This window comes from Vulpes lagopus, chromosome 17, assembly GCF_018345385.1.
Source record: "Vulpes lagopus strain Blue_001 chromosome 17, ASM1834538v1, whole genome shotgun sequence".
NCBI lineage: Eukaryota > Metazoa > Chordata > Mammalia > Carnivora > Canidae > Vulpes > Vulpes lagopus.
This window is the reverse complement of record NC_054840.1, coordinates 18,475,337-18,494,773: the sequence shown is the minus strand read 5'-3', so window position 1 is coordinate 18,494,773 and position 19,437 is coordinate 18,475,337. Positions and strand designations below refer to the sequence as shown.

The 19,437-nt window shown below is 35.2% G+C and overlaps 1 pseudogene; it reads left to right on the top strand.

Moving 5' to 3' along the window:
* The first annotated feature begins 2,178 nt into the window (after positions 1–2,178).
* LOC121477386 lies at positions 2,179–18,581 on the top strand (annotated as a pseudogene).
* Positions 18,582–19,437: the final 856 nt, after the last annotated feature.

The window sequence follows — 19,437 nt, the reverse complement described above, 5'->3', positions numbered from 1 at the left end:
CCTGTTTCTCCTGTGTCTCTTGTGAATAAATAAATTAAATCCTAACAACAACAACAACAATAAAACTCAATACAGACCTGACAGCCCTCACAAAAATCAACTCAAAATATCACAGACCTAAATGTAAAACATAAAACTATAAAACTCCTATAAGATAAAATAGTAGAAGATCTATATGACCTTGAGAATGGCAATGATCTGCTTTGATACAACACCAATGACATGATCCATGAAAGAAATAACGGATGGGCTGGGCTTGCATAAAATTAAAAACATAACATAAATTATGTTATGTTATTATATGAACTTAATTATATATATATATATACATTTTATATATATATATATAAACTCCACCCTTTACAAGTATTTTCCAGACTGAACTTAATTATATTATAAAAAGATAATTTCAGGAAAATGAGGCAACAAGCCATAGACAGGGAGAGAATATTTGCAAAAGGCATTTCTGATAAGGACTATTATCCAAAATACATGAAGAACCCCTAAAATTCTACAGTAAGAAAACAATCAGATTTAAAAATGGGCCAAAGGCCTCACAGATACCTCACTGAAGAAGATACACAGATGGCAAATAAGTACATGAAAAGATGCTTCATATTATTTGTTGTGAGGGAGATGGAAATTAAAAGAACAATGAGATATGCTACCCACCTATTAGAATAGCTAAAATCTAGAAGACTGACAACACCAAATGCTATCAATGCACACCAAATGTGTGGCAAGAGGGAATCTTGTTTATCCCTGGTGGTAATGCAAAATGGTACAGCCACTTTGGAAGATAGTTTGGCTCTTTCTCACAAACCTAAACATGCACTTACCGTACAATCCAGCAATCACACTCCCTGGTATAATACATTGTGGTACCCTAATGGAGTTGTTTTTTTTTTTCTTTTTTTTTTTTTGTAAAAGCAAAAATCCTGTTCAAGTTTCTCTAGGTTAGTGAAAACAGATACTAATGTAGGGCTTTTGTAAAAGGGAAGTGACATAACAGGAACATTTGGTAAGTGAGGATACTCTGCTTTACGCTTTTGGATTTATGAAAGATTTCATAGAAATGCTCTACTTTCAGATTGCAGGATAAATTTGTATTCAGGGCTAAAAGGGAATGAGCTATCAAGCAATGAAAAGTCATGGAGGAAACTTACATGCATATTACTAAGTAAAAAAAAAGCCAATCTAAAAGCTGCATACTCTATGATTTATATGACATTCTGGAAAAGGCAAAAAACTATGGAGGCAGTATAAAGTGCAGGGTTTGCCAAAAGTTGGGGGTTTGGTAGAGGGATGAATAAATAAAACACAGAATTTTGTAAGGCCATGAAAATATTCTATATGATGCCACAGTGATGGATACATGTCATTATACAGATGTCCAAACTCGTAGAGTATTCAACACCAAGAATGAACTATAATGTAAATTATGGACTTTGGGTAATTATGATGAGTCAATGTAGGTTAAAAATTGTTTCACAACAAATGAAACAAAATAGATGAGCAAAGGGACAATTGTAGCAAGTGTACCACTCTGTTGGGGATATTGATAAAGGGAGATGTCATGCTTGTGTGTGCCTTCCCCTCAATTTACAATTTTTCTGTAAACCTATAACTGCTCTAAAAAGTCTAAATTAATATATATATATATGTGTGTGTGTGTGTGTATACACACTCTGTCACAAACAGCAAGAATAATAAACCCATAGTCTCAAATCTTGTCTCCCTAAACTCACAATGATCTATTCTCACATTTCCCTGTGCTATTAGTTCTCTGTCAAAAGATGACCTATCCTGACATTTTTCCTGTATTAGATAATAGAGTCATTGAGGCTGGAGAATCTCTTTGTAATTCAGCAGAGACATAAGAGATGCACTTAAATCCTCAACACTTGAGTGATCACCTAACTCAAGCCTATTGTTTTCGAACTAAGATATCAGCTTTATTATTTTTATAGGCTGAAATGGGAAGCTCTTTTAAGAATGCTCCATCCTATGAATAAAAACTGCCCCAGCAAGATCTCAGGGAACCTATATTACTGTTTACAAAGAATTATTTAGGGGGAACAAAGAAATTACTTAGCAAAAACCATGATGAGATCCTGGGGAAATAATCTAATATTTTTGTAATTTCTCCATTCACCTAAGCAGGCCATTCATTATACAATGTCTGCTAAAGATCTCCTACAATCCGATCACAAAGATGCAAACAAAGGTGAATTTAACTTAGCCCATGTTACTAAGGAGCTCTCAGTGGAGGTGGGTGAGACAAATATATTAACATAATTAGCTGCAATCCCACTCTTGAAAGAACTGTGCTACAAGGAACAATTAAATATATAGTGTAATAAGGTGTAGGAATCATGCTGTGCTATTAATAAGAAAGCTCTTCTAATTCCTTCAGCTCCAATAGCAGGTAAGTTAACTGGCCACTGGAATTTGGGATGGTTCTGGGATTCTTCATCCAGCTAAGGCCACTCCACATTTGAGTTTCCTAAGGCAGCACCAAGCCTGGTACAAGCTCTATTATTTAGTACATCATAACTAAATGAGTTGTAATAATAATTATAATGCAATTTTAATAAGGATAATGACAGCTAATATTTATTAATCTCTACAAAAGTTACAGGCATTGTACTAATCATCTTACATTTCTTATTTAATTCTCACACTAGCCCTTTGAGATAGTTATTGGTATTATCACTTCAGCTTTACAGAAGATAAAATGAGGTTAAGGGAGGATAAATCACTTGCTAAAAATTACACAGGCACCAAAGGTGTGGCAACAATGCACCCCTGGCAGTCAATTTTCAGAGTCCCCACTTTTCTCCAAGGCTGTCCTCTCCAGTATTTCACTCCAGCATATGTCCTTCACATCCATGCTAGTTCTCTAACTCTACATTCTAGTCACATCCCACACCTCTTCCCTCATCCCATCCAGACAGCTTGTGGTACTGGTAAGAGAAGATGGATACACTCAGGTCCAGTTTCCTTGGTGTCTTAACTAGGGCATATCTGATTTCATCTTTCTTTGACTGATGGAGATAAGTGACCTTTACTTTGCATGTCGTTATGAGATAGAATATAAGTGGACTTATAATCAGAAGACCATGTTGTCTCTGTTTCCTGAATACATCTGGACTTCTCCAGTTTTATGTATTTTCTTTAAGAAAATAAAAAAACTCCATTCAAGCATAATTAACTTATAGTGTTATATTAGTTTCAAGTGTACAATATAAGGACTCTATACCTCTATGCATTTCTCAGTGCTCATCAAGATAAGTTCCCCTAATCCCCTCCCTCTATTTCCCCTGTCCTCCCACCTACCTCCCCTTTGGCAACCACCATTTTATTCAGTGTATTTAGGAGTCTGGTTTTCAGTTTGTCTCTTTTCTTTCTTTGTTCCTTTGTTTTGTTTCTTAAAATCCACTTATGAGTGAAGTCATATGGTATTTGTCTTTCTGTGACTGGCTAATTTTGCTTAGCATGATACCCTCTAGGTCTATCCATGTTATTACAAATGGCATGGTTTCATTCTTTTTCATGGCTAAGTAATATTCCATGCATATATACTACATTTTCTATATCCATTCATCTCTTGATACTTGGGCTGCTTCTGTATTTTGGATACACCTGGACTTCTGTAGTTTTATATATTTTCTTACTCTCCATTTTCTGCCTAAGCGATCTTCCAAATTAAATCATTTCTCAAAATATCCCCATGTGGAAAATATTTTTAGCTATCAAAATTCTTTTTTAAAAAATATTTTATTTAAATGCAATTTGCCAAAATGTAGTATAACACCCAAAGCTCATCCCATCACGTGCCCTCCTTAGTGTCCATCACCCAGTTACCCCATCTGCCCACCCTCCCCCCCTTCCACAACCCTTAGTTTGTTTCCCAGAGTTAGGAGTCTCGTGGTTTGTCTTCCTCTCTAATTATTTTCCCCACTCTGTTTTTCTCCTATCAAAATCTTAAGCATCCTCCAAATTCCAGCCTATGTTTTACTCCCTCTGTGACTCCATGATCTCTGCCCTGCTACTGAGGAATAAAGCTCCCTCCTAAATCACTGGTATCTATTCTTAGCATTTACAGTAGTCTGCCTTGTATGAAATGTATGGGTTCATACATAGCTTTTGTCATTTGCCCTCCTTGCTCTTCCCACCAGAGCTCTACGTGGCAATTGGTTTAGAAAAGATGCTCCATAGAGGTTTACTGAAGTGAGTTGTTTAATCTTAAACCTCTGGAAACCTGATATTCGAGGAAGATACATACAAATTAGGATGTTCTTATCCCCTGCAGAGACCATAACTGACAGAATCAATTGTTAAAAGATAGCTCTTTACTCTACTGTCTCTCTTACTTTGTGGACTTTAATAGTACAGAGAAACATTGTCTACGTTACATTATCCATCTTTACTGCTGTTTATAGTTGGTGTAGAGAGGAAAGGGCAAGTCAACAATAAGACCATTGATACAAAATGAGGTCTAACCTTGTCATGACATATTCACTCAGTCATTATTCTGAGTATTCAAGAGTCACCCTGCCCTTCACAAAATGTGTTTATGCAACCTATTGTTTTCATAGTATTATTTTCATTTGCAATATTTGCTAAGCAGTGCTACTAAATGTTTGCTTTGAAATATATGTGTATGTGCCTGTGAGGGTGTTAATATGATCATTTCTGAGTGTTTGTGTAGAAGACCCATAATATTCAGTAGGGCTTTCAGTCTACTTAAGACTGTAAAGATTATGAGACTAGAAATAATTTAGCAATCTACTTAAAAATCTGCCGAGAAAACAGTCCAACTTCTAAGAGAGAGATACAATTCAGTAGTCTTTTTTTTTTAAAAAAGATTTTATTTATTTATTCATGAGAGACACACACACACAGAGAGAGAGAGAGAGAGAGAGAGAGGCAGAGTCACAGGCAGAGGGAGAAGCAGGCTCCATGCAGGGAGCCCATGTGGGACTCGATCCCGGGACTCCAGGATTACGCCCTGGGCCCAAGGCAGGCACTAAACCGCTGAGCCACCCAGAGATCCCCCAATTAAGTAGTCTTTAAGACAGATTGACAAATAAGGCCTTCCACACTCTTATCTGTATGGTTTCAGCCTTATTTCTCAGTATTTCCTCATATGAACCCCATATTCCAAGTAAACTTCAATCTTGACCACCAGCTCTCCTGCCTACAAGCCTTTGCACATACTGCTGAGAGAAACTGTCTGCACCTATCAAAGATTTAATATCCTGTGGCCAAGTTCAACCACTACCTTCTGGATGCCTTAACAGTGTTATAATTTTGGTCCTCTCCCTATGGCACTTTAAATCTCCCTTCCTGTGGCTCTCATAATAATAATAGCAAAGTACTAAGCTATTTAAGTCAATTTATTTAAGCCAATTTTTTCATTTAATATTTGCATTGACCCTAAAAGAGATGCACTAATATTCTGCTTATTTGCAATGAGAAAACTGAGGATTAGAAAGCTAAAATAACTTGCCTAATGGCACCCAAGTTGCAATTGGCAGAGGTGGGATCTAACTCTTCCTCTAGAGATCAAATATTAACATTGTTCTCCTAAGATCCTTATAGTGAGTATTACTGCTATCAGTATATTTTATCCCAACTACTAGACTCTGTGTTGCTCTGCAGAAGAAACTGCATTTTATTCCTTCTTCTTTATATATAAGTAATTTGTATTCTTAACTTATATGTAAATAATATATGTTCTCTGTACTAAATTGTAACTCTATTACAGTTTTTTCTCACCTCTCAAATGGTGCAAGAGGAAATATGGACAAACAAAAAGAAATGTTCATTAATTAAACCATTAGATTGTAGACAGAATATACAGTTCCCTATAGTTGTTAAAAGGAAACCTAGTTATTGTTATTTATTTCCTGTACTAAGTATATATTAGCATAGTTAGAAATTTCATTTTTCAAAAAGATTAAAAAGCAGAAAATAACCTAAGAAACAGCTTCAGAACATGCTAGCTAAATTTTGTTGAAATGTAACTACTCAAATGGGAAAATGTGTATACTTACTCTATTTTTTTTTTTTTTTTTTTTTTTTAATTTTTTTTTTTTTTTTTTTTTTTTTTTTTTTTACTTACTCTATTATACAAATTTTAAATAACATGATAATCTGTTGACCATTTTAATTTAAATAATTATGCAAAATAAACATTTTTAAATTGGGAAATTAAAATTATACTAATAGAAGCATATCACCATAAACTTAGATGTTATTTTTTTTTTACATCATGCACATTGGCATAAATAATTTGAAGAAAGTTTTATCTAGGGATATAAGCAGTAAAATATGAAAAGAGAGATAAAAAATAAATGTCAATACAAACAGAAAGAAATCAGTATCCTAATCTGCAAAGCATCATCTGAATATCCTCATGTTTTATGCAAAAAAAAAGAACATGGCAAACTACATAGATTTTTACCACAAAAGAGGTAATTTATCATTTCTTCAAAAAAGATAAAGAATTTAATAAAACTAAATATTAAATATATTTGATATGTTACATAACTGACCTTTGAAAAAATTCTCATCTACAAATTTCCAACGAATAAAAATCTGATTTACATAAAAATGTTTAATTATATCTTGTAAGGCTGAAGGATATGGTCAAAATACCTCAGTGGAGGCTTTGATGAGTTGAAGGGAAGAAATCAACATGTTGTCAAATATGTAAACATTCAGGATTTTGTCATATGACTTGAATCAAATTAAAATGGAATGTGTAGAAAAGAGATTTCTTAGATTATTTTATCTAAATATCATATTTCTCATCTTAACTTTTATTAGAAGTTTCCCAACTTATGCACAACCAATCCTTTGATCATCATATACTCCAAAGATCATCCTATATTTCAACTATACAAAAGTACTTGAAATTCTCTAAATGCGTGTTATTTCATGATTTTATGTTTTTTTACATGCTGATTTTTTTTTTTATTTTTATGGAAGCAAAACTCATTCTCCTCTATTACCCTGTGGAATATTAGTCACCATTTCTTTAAGAATATCTCTGATCTATAGATTAAAATCCGTTTGTTTCTGTACTCCATTTCTAGATCTTAATGATAATCATTAAAGTGATTGTTTCCATCTTGATTCCCCTGAAAAGATTTGTAAACTCAAGGGCATGCAATGTATTTTGTTCACTTTAAAATAGTCTTTTACATAGAGAAGATATTCATAAATGTATATCGAATATATGAGTCTATTTCAGTTCATCAATAATTGAACAAATAACAGAATGCATTATTTAAAAAGACTGGACATATATTAATCTGGAAAATGGTAAAAGAAACCAAATAGTTCAGAAAAAAAATGGGTGTAGTGTAGACATTTAATAATAGAACTGAAAAAACTAACTCATTTCCTTAATATTCTATTCAACCCTGTCAACTGAATTCCTACCATGTGTTATACGCTATATTTGTAGGAATTCCCTAGGCCAAATGAAAGCATTGTATGGTATAGAGTCAATACATCTTACTGACTATCTAGTCTAATTATCAACTTGATAAAAAAATAATAAAAAATAATTTGAGTAACAGCACTATACTATGAAGTTTGTTAAAGGATGATCTCTGTAGAATCTCCATATGCTTCCCAAAGGGAGAACACAATTGAGAAGACCCAGGGCTTTTACAAAATAGCCTTTTAGAAGCAAGCAGAAACTCCTATCTGTCCAAGTTCTTGCCTGTGGACACTGTAATGAAGACAAAATGAGAGAAATGAAATGAGTGTATGGGTGGAGAGAAGGACTTCTTCATGTTACTTGAGGACGTTTGGTGCATGTTTAGTTATTCCCTTTGCAAAGCTTTAGCTTTAGTATAAGCTTTTTTCCTCTAAGTCAATCTCTGAAGTAACTATTTTATCTATAGATTGTTACTGTCCTTCCCAAGGGTCTGTATTTATGTAAGCTGGGACAAAGCTCTAGTGCATATAGAGATTACTAGGTTTTACCTCTCCTCTTCTCTGAGGTATCCCAAAGAATAGAGGTTGTCATTTAACTGCTTTGAGTGTGTCAAAGCACCTTTTAGAGATGAGTGATATTTGCACACAGCAGATGGTCCATGAAAGTTTTACTATATGAAGAATATATAGAGAATAATGTATTATTCCCTGGATTATTCTGAAGGTCACATTATTCTGAAGGGCATATCTAAAAAGATGCTGTTTCGAGGTTCCCTTAAATAAAATGGTTGGATCTGGCATTTTAAGATTTACATTTTAAGACTAAGTTTGGAAACAGAGGTTAGTAATACAGTGAATTACGTTAATGTCCCCTTTTTGCCAGCACTGCAAGTGATTGGTTAAACCTTTACAAAGAATTTTTCAAATTTCTCATTTTGTTTCTAAATTATTTAAAGTATAAATATTATAGCCAATAAAGTGCTAAAAATCTATATGAGACGTCAACATAGTTCCAGATTCCAAGTGAACATAAAATATGTGTATGTGTACATATTGTTACAACTATTCCTAAATGCATTTCTTTTTTCTTTTTTCTTTTTTTTTAAGATTTTATTTGGGATCCCTGGATGGCTCAGCGGTTTAGCGCCTGCCTTCGGCCCAGGGCGTGATCCAGGAGACCTGGAATCAAGTCCCACGCCAGGCTCCCTGCATGGAGCCTGCTTCTCCCTCTGCCTATGTCTCTGCCTCTCTCTCTCTCTCCATCTCTCAGGAATAAATAAATAAAATATTTCTTTCTCTCTTTCTTTTCAGATTTTATTTATTCTTCTTTCTTTCCCTCTTTTCAGACTTTATTTATTTCTCTTTCTTTCCCTCTTTCTTTTCAGATTTTATTTATTAATTCCTCTTTATTTCCCTCCTTCTTTTCAAATTTTATTTATTTATTCCTGAGAGACAGAGAGAAGAGAGAGAGAGAGAGAGAGAGAGAGAGGCAGAGACATAGGCAGAGGGAGAAGTAGGCTCCATGCAGGGAGCCCAACATGGGACTCGATCCCAGGTCTCCAGGATCACGCCCTGGGCTGAAGGCAGGCGCTAAGCGGCTGAGCCACCCAGGCTGCCCAGAAATGCATTTTAAGTAAGGGTTTTTATGTATATAATTACATAAATACATAGGGCTTACAGATAAAGAAGCCAGAAAAGAACGTGATGCCCATAATAGAGAAGCCAGTTAGTATACACAAATTTTCTTTACACATTTTATGGAACTCTAGAATGCTGTGGTGGAAGGGACTTTTGGCTCTCTTTCCAGGCATCTAATAGTCAAAGGAGACAATGTGAGACCCCAAATGGCAAAGGCCGATTGTCAGGTCCAGCTCTAACAAAATCATTGCTTTGTGTGATATATAAATCTTGCCACTACCCTACCAAATGCCTCTCTAGATACAAATAATTTAGCGTCTTTTTATATTTTTTATTTGTATAACGTCTTTCACTTGTTCCCCATAACAGATTTTAAAAATAGCTATAGTTGCCAACACATAGGAGATGGCAGTACTACTTTTCACAGACTTTTTTCACTAATTTGTAAGTATTCAGAGCATACCCTAAGCCATCTAATTCATATAATTTAAAGGTATCTTAATTTATGAGTGTATTCTAATCACCAGATGCTTATGAATATAATTAAGAGTAATGAATAGCTCCATTAGTCTTAATCTTATTGTGAAAGTGTCTTAAAAAGTCACCATTCCTTTGTCATCTGTGCATGTGATCTGAAAGCACTTGATAGATAAACTTTCCTCTTTTCCACACCCGTCTCTAACTTTCCTATCCTATCAAATGTCAGAAGAGATTGTGAAAGCAAGTGTTTTGTCTGTTACCTTGAAGTCAAGCTGTTAACAGTTCTGTGTGCCTCTTCCCTCAGCTGTGTGCTATCCTGAGGCAGTCTGAGAAACAGAAGTAACAAATAAACAGGGAGGAGAGTTATGTACCATCATTAGAATTTTCACATATGTTTCAGTCCTACAGTGACAATGCTTGGAAAAGCAAGACAGTCCCAAAAGTAGCAGGAGGCTGCAGAACATGCATTTGTTTCCCCAAAATATATGGACTAAAATTTTACAGGAACCTGCTAGATATTTGTGGGGAGACATTCCAGTCCATAATGAATGCCTATGACCGAAGATCAAATCTGGGGCTTGAAGAGCCACATAAAATGTTTTACTACAAATAAAAATTCCTGTTGCTGGAATGAATAAACTGTATTTATTTATACCTTGGCCACGAACATTTGAAAGCTGCAGATTCAGCAGTGGCATATGGTGCCTCCAAAAGGCCTAAAAACCTATTTTTTTTTTCCTAACAGAGATGTTCCTTGGCTTTTTCTCACTGTTCATGTTACTAGAGGCTGCTGTGATAAAACTATTTTTATAGAATCTCAAAATAAAAATTTGATACAATACTACGTTGTTTAGGAGTTTCTATAATACTATAATACTTCTAGAAATGCGATTCAAATGAAAAAGTACATGGTTTAATATATGCCTGCATCCTTCAATATCAAATAATTTCGAATTCCAGACTTCTTTGCTGGAGTTTGAAACTTCTACTTCCTGCCCTAGTTTCTCTCTGTAACTACATCTTAGGAACAGTCATTTTGAGGTAGCTATGCCACTGAGATCTCAGATTATCAGAAGGTCAAATCTGGACTGCTATTAATCTTCCTTTCTGGGTGACAGCATTCCTCCTGGCACTCTCTGAGTCTTACAGAAGCATTCTACTTCAATCCCCCAAAGGGAATTTCAACTTTAAAAATATATCTTTTTAGTATAATGGAAGAATGCACTGTAATTTAGGGTGAAGAAGTGCAAGCCATTTCCTATATGAGGTCACTTCAAATGGGAATCATTGTGAAAGTATAAAGTCCTTTTTTTTTTCAGCTCAGAGAAACATCTTTATTTTTATAGTTACAGTATTAAAATATACCCAATTTCATTTTTTGCCCATTTGACAAATTTTAGTATGAGAAGCAGCAAGTTATCCTGAAATCACAGAATACATACATTGGATAGGACAGTATTCCACCTCCAAGTGGTTAGTCTCCCTGTTTTTTGTCTCCCTGTATTTTTGCTATTTAGTTGCTCATTTTATTTTAAAATGATTTTCATAGAATCATGACATGTTTGACTGGAAAAAAATATTGAGAGCATCATGCTGCCAGTGAGGAGAGGAGACATTGATACTTAGAGAGTTTTGGAGATTTGGCCAACGGCAGACAGGGAAGTGGGCAGAGCTTGCTTCTGAGTGTCACTGTTTTCTCTCATTGAAGGGTATACATATACACCTGTAAGCATAATACCTTCCAGACTTTAAAAAACAATAAAACTGTTACACAACTAACAAAGCTATCAAATCATCCTTGTCATTTGATTTCAATTTTATGCAATTTTCATAAATTTTATACTTACATCCTTAGTAGTTTTTAAACCTTTCAGTGTTCTATGCTCTGTCTCATTCTTGAATTTCAAAAAGTGGTGTTTTTTTTTTTTTTAGATTTTGGTATCTTGAGCAAATGAATCAATGTTTTTCATTGGCTTTCTTTTATTAGGGGATGGGCAGAGATATTTAGTGGTGTAACACTATGTTAGGAATTATATATGTTTCAAATCTCGTTCACCCATTTCTAACAGTTTCCAAATAAAACACAGCACACTCTAAGAAGTAATAACCTAGGAAGAATTTTATTATTTGTTTCATTATTATTATTCATTATTTTAATTAATATGTGGAACCTTCATTATCCCTTGTTGACATTATTTTTAGAATGGGAATAATGGTACCACATTCCTTACCAAATTTTTGAAGATTAAAGGAGTTCGTGAATTTAAAAATACCTGGGAATTGTGAATACATCTATAGTCCTAAAACCAGTATTCTGAAGTTTGAATTAAGAATTCCACGTTATTGGGACACCTGGGTGGCCCAGTAGTTGAGCATCTTGCCTTTGGCTCAGGTCATAATTTCAGGGTCCTGCGCTGGGGTCCCTGCTCAGTGGGGAGTCTGCTGTCTCCCTCTCCCTCTGCCCCTCCCTCCACTCACACATACTCTCTCTCTCTTTCAAATAAACAAATCTTAAAAAAATAGAGTAAAGAGTTAAATAAATGATTATACCAGAAGAATACTACAAAAATAATGTCTTATAATCATTTGAATAAAACAATGTGACTATAGTGTAGGCTTCATAAAGAAAGCCGAAGATGGGACATTCCAATAATAATCATAATAGTCAATATTTACTCAACACTTTCTATATGCCAGAAATAATACTAAGCTTTTAGCAACTATGATTTCCCGATAGTAATAATGATTCTCATTTTGTAAAAGGGAAAACTAAAGACTATGTAATTAGGCTCATGCAACTTATTCCAGGTCACACAACTGGCATGTGGCAGAGGTAAGATTGAAATGAGCACAGCCTTATTTTAAAACCTGCACATACTACTATGTTTAGTGAAATGGCTGATTGAAGCTAGTCTGTAGAAAGTGTTCACTGAATCTTATGTCAGGAAATTTGAAATGTATGCTGTAGTCAAAGGACTATAATATCATCTGTTATGTGATCAAGTTAAGGTTCACATTTTGGAGATCTGAGATTGTCTCATCAAATACCATCTATTTCAACTCAGAATTTAAAAGCAAGAAATATTGCCAAAGATAAAATCTGGAACATACACATTCAATTAATTTTTTTTTTCAAAATGAATACAGATTCATTTTGTAGTAATGTTTCCTTATGATGCTTTTCACAAAATAAGGTGACATCACTTCCATCTTACTTTTTCCAAATTTTAATCAAAGCGCTTAACTCAGATAATTTTAAAGATCAAATATTACAAAAAGGGCCATAGAAAAGCAATAATTCACTGTCCTATCATGTATTTCCACCAGTCTTACGCCTCAGAGGCAACCAATGAGTCTAAATGATAGTTTCATTTTACAACTTCTTGGTTTGTGTATTTAGGCCTTGTCTCTTAATTGAGCACTAAGTGGCAAGAATCTACTTTTTTTGTGCTACCACCCTATCTCTTTAAATCCAGTCGTTACATCACTCTTCTAAATTTCTTTTCACTTCAGCATTTAGGTAACATGCCTAAAGCTGATTTTTTTCATTTCATCATCTGCAGATTCCCCATTTTTCTCCTCATCCATAAACACCCAAATGGTTCTCCATTGAGTTAGCAACTCCAGTAGCATTCTCCAAGGTCTGCCTGGTATATATTTACTTTCATTTTTTTAGAATGATTAATATTTATATTCTATTTTGAAACCAAAGTTAATTTCAAGATCTAACTATAGTTTGATTCTAAAAATTGGCAAACAAATTACATCATTTACATCTTACAGTAATGTAAATATTCTTCACTAAAAATTAAGATGTATGCTAGGGTTTTCTTTCTTTTCTTGGAGTCCAAACTCACAATTCCTATACTTTTTAGTTATTACCACCAAATTTCATCTGATTTTTCTGATTTGTACTGTGATGGTTCCCTTCAACTCATTTGTAAGTTTCCCCAGGCTAGCTGTAGGGTGTCTTAATTGATTACAAAGAAAGAAATAGCTTACTTTTTCAAGACTTTTAGTTAAAACACCTTCTTTCCTTACCACATTACCACCTTTGTCTGGTTCATTGGTTCTGAGTCCAGAGCCTCACTAACATTCAATGGACCAGACTGATTCCCTCTCTCAGTTTTCGGTTCACCTTGGCATAGTCTGTCTTTCACCTTTTTTTAGTACTTATCAATCAAAAGTCTTTCATCTTTATTTTGACTACTAAAATAGGTACTGAGGTCTCCTGCTTACCATTTCACTATTGTCATTTACTTTTTAAATTTTTTAAAATTTTAAAACAAGAGGAATAATATGTGTACTCAGTTCTCCATAATAAATCAGAAGTTGTGTTAATTTTTTTTTAACTGAAAACATCTCTCCAGTTTCTGCTCTTTTCAGCCACAGCTTCCTTATTTTTTGCTTATTCTATAGTTGAATTTTTCTGGGGATGATTAATACATAGGACGTCAAGATTAATTCAAATAGTATTGCTCGAACAAAGAAGAAAAACAAGAAACACAGTTTTCCAATTCTTTTCAATAAGAAACAGTACTCTACTTTCCCTCATCTTCTTTCCTTTCTCCACAACCTATCAGAGGAAGAGTCACCTGGGGAATAAAGGCTTACACTTTGTCCTTCTTTTAAATAGACTTTACTTTTTTTAAATCTTTTTTTTTTAAGATTTTATTTATTTATTCATGAGAGACACACAGAGAGAGGCAGAGACACAGGCAGAGGGAGAAGCAGGCTTCCTGCAGGGAACCTGACATGGGACTCCATCCTGGGACTCCAGGTTCCCAGCCTGGGCTGAAGGCAGTGCTAGGCCGCTGAGCCACCCAGGGATTCTCTAATTAGACTTTACTTTTTAGAACAGTTTTAGATCAATGGCAAAATTGAGCAAAAAAGTACAGAAAATACCCATATAGCCTCTACCCCTACACATGCACAGCCTTCCCAACTATCAACATCCCACACTAGAGTGGTACATTTGTCACATCAGTGAACCCACACTAACACATCATAATCATCCAAAGTCCACAGTTTGTACTACAGTTCACTCTTGATGTCATCCATTATATGATTTGGACAAATGTAAAATAACATGTATCCATCATTATGGTATCATATGGATAGTAGTTTCACTACCCTGAATTTTTTTTTAAATATTTTATTTATTTATTCATGAGAGACACACACAGAGATAGAGAGAGAGAGAGAGAGAGAGAGAGGCACAGAGAGAGAGAGGCACAGGCACAGGCACAGGCACAGGCAGAGGGAGAAGAAGGCTCCATGCAGGGAGCCCAACGTGGGACTCAATCCTGGGTCTCCAGGATCAGGCCCTGGGCCAAAGACGGCGCTAAACTACTGAGCCACCCAGGCTGCCCTCACTACCCTGAAATTAATTTGTGATCTGCCTATTCATCCCTGCACCACCCCCTACTCTTAGCAGCTACTGATTTTTTTTTTTAAGATATTATTTATTTATTTATGAGAGACAGAGAGAGAAGCCCCGTGGGGAGCCTGATGCAGGACTCGATCCCAGGACCTCAGGATCAGGCCCTGAGCAGAAGGCTGACGCTCAACTGCTGAGCCACCCAGGTGTCCCTCTACTGATCTTTTTGCTGTCTCCATTTTGCCTTTCCTGAATGTCATATTGTTGAAATCATACCCTATGTGTCCTTTTTAGATTGCCTTCTTTACTTAGAAATATGCATTTAAGGTTCTTCCATGACTTTTTATGACTTGACAGTTCATTTGTTTTTAGTGCTGTGTAATACTCCAGGGTCTAGATATACCACTGTTTGTTTACTCATTCCTCTGCTGAAAGACATTTTGATTTCTTCCAAATGTTGGAAGTTGTGAATAAGGCTGCTATCAATATCTGTGTAAAGGTTTGTGATTTCTGTGATTTTTTTACATAAATCAATCAATATATGAATATTTATTTATGATGGAAAAAGTATTCAGACTCTGAAAATACAAACCACTAATGCTGAGATATATTTCATTGGAAAGCAGAGGTTTAGAAAGTTCTACATATGCAAATATGGATATTTTCAATCTCCAAATTTTCTCATGGCCTCCCTCAGCCAAGAAGTGAAATTTTTACAATTTCCCCAAGGAATATCTGGCAAATGAGTTCAAAGTGGCATGTATAAACCCCATCAACACCACTGGAAAATAGTCAAAGTACTTGTCTTCTGTGAAAAAGAACAGACTCATTCATTCCAGTAGGATAAAAAATTTATATTTTAAACTAATATATTATAATACTTGAATGGGAAACTCAAAGCTAGTTTAGCTCTTTCAAGGTCTCCTTGTGTACACTGTTAGCTATTCAGCCATTTGATCAATACTTCAGCTACAGACTGACAATTGCATTTAATGTTTTCATCCATCATCCTTGGTCCATTTCCTTAGGGTTTGAGACCCTCACATACAATCACTTAACCAATCACCCAATTGTGTGTCTGAAAAAAAATATTTACTTTTATTATCCTGCTATTGTATGTAGAATATATGTGACTTTTTATATTTGCTTGTATAGAATAAACTTAAGAGGTAATTGAATCTAAAATCTAGCACGGATCTAGTATCCTTAAATTCCTCAAAATAATGGTGTGGTGTTCTTCCTTTGTCCTGTGGGAATGTTTGTAACTCTAACTGGTTATGTCAGTTAACTCTCTCCCTGTCAGTCTTCTGGCATAAGTTGGTCTTGGAAACACCTTTTAAGATCCCTTAGAGTTTTAATATACAAAACTCATTACAGTTGTCAACTTCTTTCCAATGAGTGGCACCATGGTATTTTACCACTGTGAAGTTTTAGGATACAACCAACTATTTGTCTATACATTAACTAAAAATATTTGTAAAATAAAATAACAAATAATTTGTCTCCATAGCTCTTTCAAACATGGAATTTCTAGATCCATAATCTAATAAATAATTTTGCTTCTTTGTTGACCAATAATTACCAAGTGCTATTCAGAGTTCTATTCATTAACTCTAGATTCTTTGCATGGCTAATCTGAAAGAGCTGTTTTGGTATTGTGAAATGAAAAGAGAAAGATAACCTCAGGCTTCAGTTTCTTTTGATCACACTTAGCCTCTCTGAAAATATTGATTCAGGCTGGGAGACCCTGTGATTACAGAGGTTCCTTTCAGCTCAAGAATAATTTATGTTCCAATTCAGACAGTGAATTTCTGGGCCAAATCAAAACCACGCTTCCCTGAATGGAATTCTCCTCCTCCTTAGTACTTTCGAAAAAGTCTTCTAAGTTTAGTCTTCTAAGTTTAAGTCTTCTAAGTTTACTCTACAAATGAGTGCAGATAATTCTATGATACCAACAGATTGAAGTGTTCATATCTGTTCAAAGAAACATGAAAAGTCCCCCAAACAGGCTATTTCTACCCAGGAACAATTGAGGACCTAAACTGATTCCTCTTGTGAGGCTAAATGGCACATTTTATAAGCATAAATAGGATTTTTAAAGGTTAGTGTGTTGGATATCTTTTTCCTCCAGTCATACCATTTTCCTATTCTACAAAAGTGATTTCTCCTTTAAGATTATTTGGTGTAAAAAACATGTGTATGAGAGTGACTATCAAATGGAGAGGCAATTTTTACCTTCAATGTTGCGATATCATTTCGTCTTTGCTGGTTTTAAAATGCATTGCAAGTGATTTATAACTAATGATAACGTATATATTTAAAAAATACCTTTAAAGGTTCAAATTATTCTAGTAATAATTTCATTCTACTTGCTTTCCAATCTGCTTTACTTGAGTGAAAGACAAAGAAGCCAAATACAAGTAACTTCACCCCATCTATAGAATTGGTGGAATTGAGTATATTCTACAATCTATACTATAGCCTGTAGGGCATACACTACATGGACTGCAATCCATGTACTTTATTTGCACCTTATTTTCCTTTAAAATCTTGCTTTATTTCATCAACCTGTGTGTATACTCATGGTAATACACTTCCCATGTGCATGCCAACTGTCAGATTTTCTCTTTGCCTCTCTTCAATTCAAAATATCTTTCTCAGAAAAATTAGTCTCCTCTTTGCCCTCTCAAATGGATCCTTCTCACAGGTATTGAAACATGATTGGGTCTCTTCTATTAAAAGAAAAAAATAGTCCCAGCAACAGCAACAAAAGGGTCTCCCCTTGAATCCACATCTTTTCTCTCCCTTCTCTTTCTGCTCTATGTCTTCAAAGCCATTCTTGAAAGACTTTAATTCATACTATACTGGTCATTTCCTCACCTCCTACTGTTTACTGTTGAAAACATTCCAGCCTGGTTTCCATTACTTTTTTGAAAGAGCTTTCCCTCAGGTTACCAAGGAGCTTTAAATCATCAAACAAAACGAACCGCTGTAAAAAATGTGAAGGGAAGAAGGTGATTAAAGAAGTCAAGATTCTTGAAGTCCACGTAGACAAAGGCATGAAACATGGACAGAGAATTACATTCACTGGGGAAGCAGATCAAGCCCCAGGAGTGGAACCAGGAGACATTGTTCTTTTGCTACAAGAGAAGGAACATGAGGTGTTCCAGAGAGATGGGAATGATTTGCACATGACATATAAGATAGGACTTGTTGAAGCTCTATGTGGATTTCAGTTCACATTTAAGCACCTTGATGGACGTCAGATTGTGGTGAAATACACCCACCCCCCCGGAAAAGTAATTGAACCAGGATGCGTCCGTGTAATTTGAGGTGAAGGAATGCCACAGTATTGTAATCCTTTTGAAAAAGGTGATCTTTACATAAAGTTTGATGTGCAGTTTCCTGAAAACAACTGGATCAACACAGACAAGCTTTCTGAACCAGAAGATCTTCTGCCATCTAGACCAGAAGTTCCAAACATAATTGGAGACACAGAAGAGGTAGAGCTTCAAGAATTTGGTAGCACTGGGGAGGTGGTCAGAGGTGTGAAGCCTATAATGATAGTTCTGATGAAGAAAGCAGCAGCCATCATGGACCAGGAGTGCAATGTGCCCACCAGTAAACTCTGCAAACAAATTGCACAGGTGGATTTTCTTTTCCACATTTGCCCAGTTTGCTTTCAGCGATCCAGCTGGAGTGTCTGGTCAATCCAGAAGAATTGATGGACATTTGTTGGTCTATGTGTAACTTTTAAAAATGGTATAGTATCTACAGAGTGCATAATTTAAACTAACCACAAAGTTTTACATCTTCATTTTGACTGTTCTGTAGCAGAATAAAGCACTTGAAAGGAAACAAGACTCCCTTTCACACATAGGTTATAAGTTTCAGTCCTGGTGTCTGTGCTTGATTTTTATCAGTTTTGTGTAAATTTTATGTTTCAGATTTTAAATCCAAATCCCACATTGTAAAGTTTGTGTACAATTTGTCCTGAAGCTTTGTGTTTGGCTGCACCTGCGTAAGCTGCTACAAATAGAATAAAGAATTTCATAGCCTGTAAAAAAAAAAAAAAAACGGACATTGTTCAGGCCACATATAATGTGAAATTTGGCAGCATTTGGTACAGTTCGCTGCTCCCTCGTTCTAGAAACTTTTGTTACCTTGGCTTCCATGACCCAGCACACTGCTGAGTTAGATTAACCCCTTTGCTTTTTGGTTATCTGCTCAATTTGTCCATTAAATATTTCGAATTCTTCAAGCTTTATTCATAAATTATTTTTCCTCCTCATACTAAACATTGTGCCTCAGAAATTTCATTTGGCTATCACATATTGCAGATGACTTTCAAATTGAAGTCTCCATCCTAGACTTTTTATGTATTTGTGGCCTCTACTTGGATATCTCCAAAACCAAAATTATACTCTTGCCTCCATTCTATACCCACCTGATCATATTCTCTCCCCTACCTCCGTGGAAGA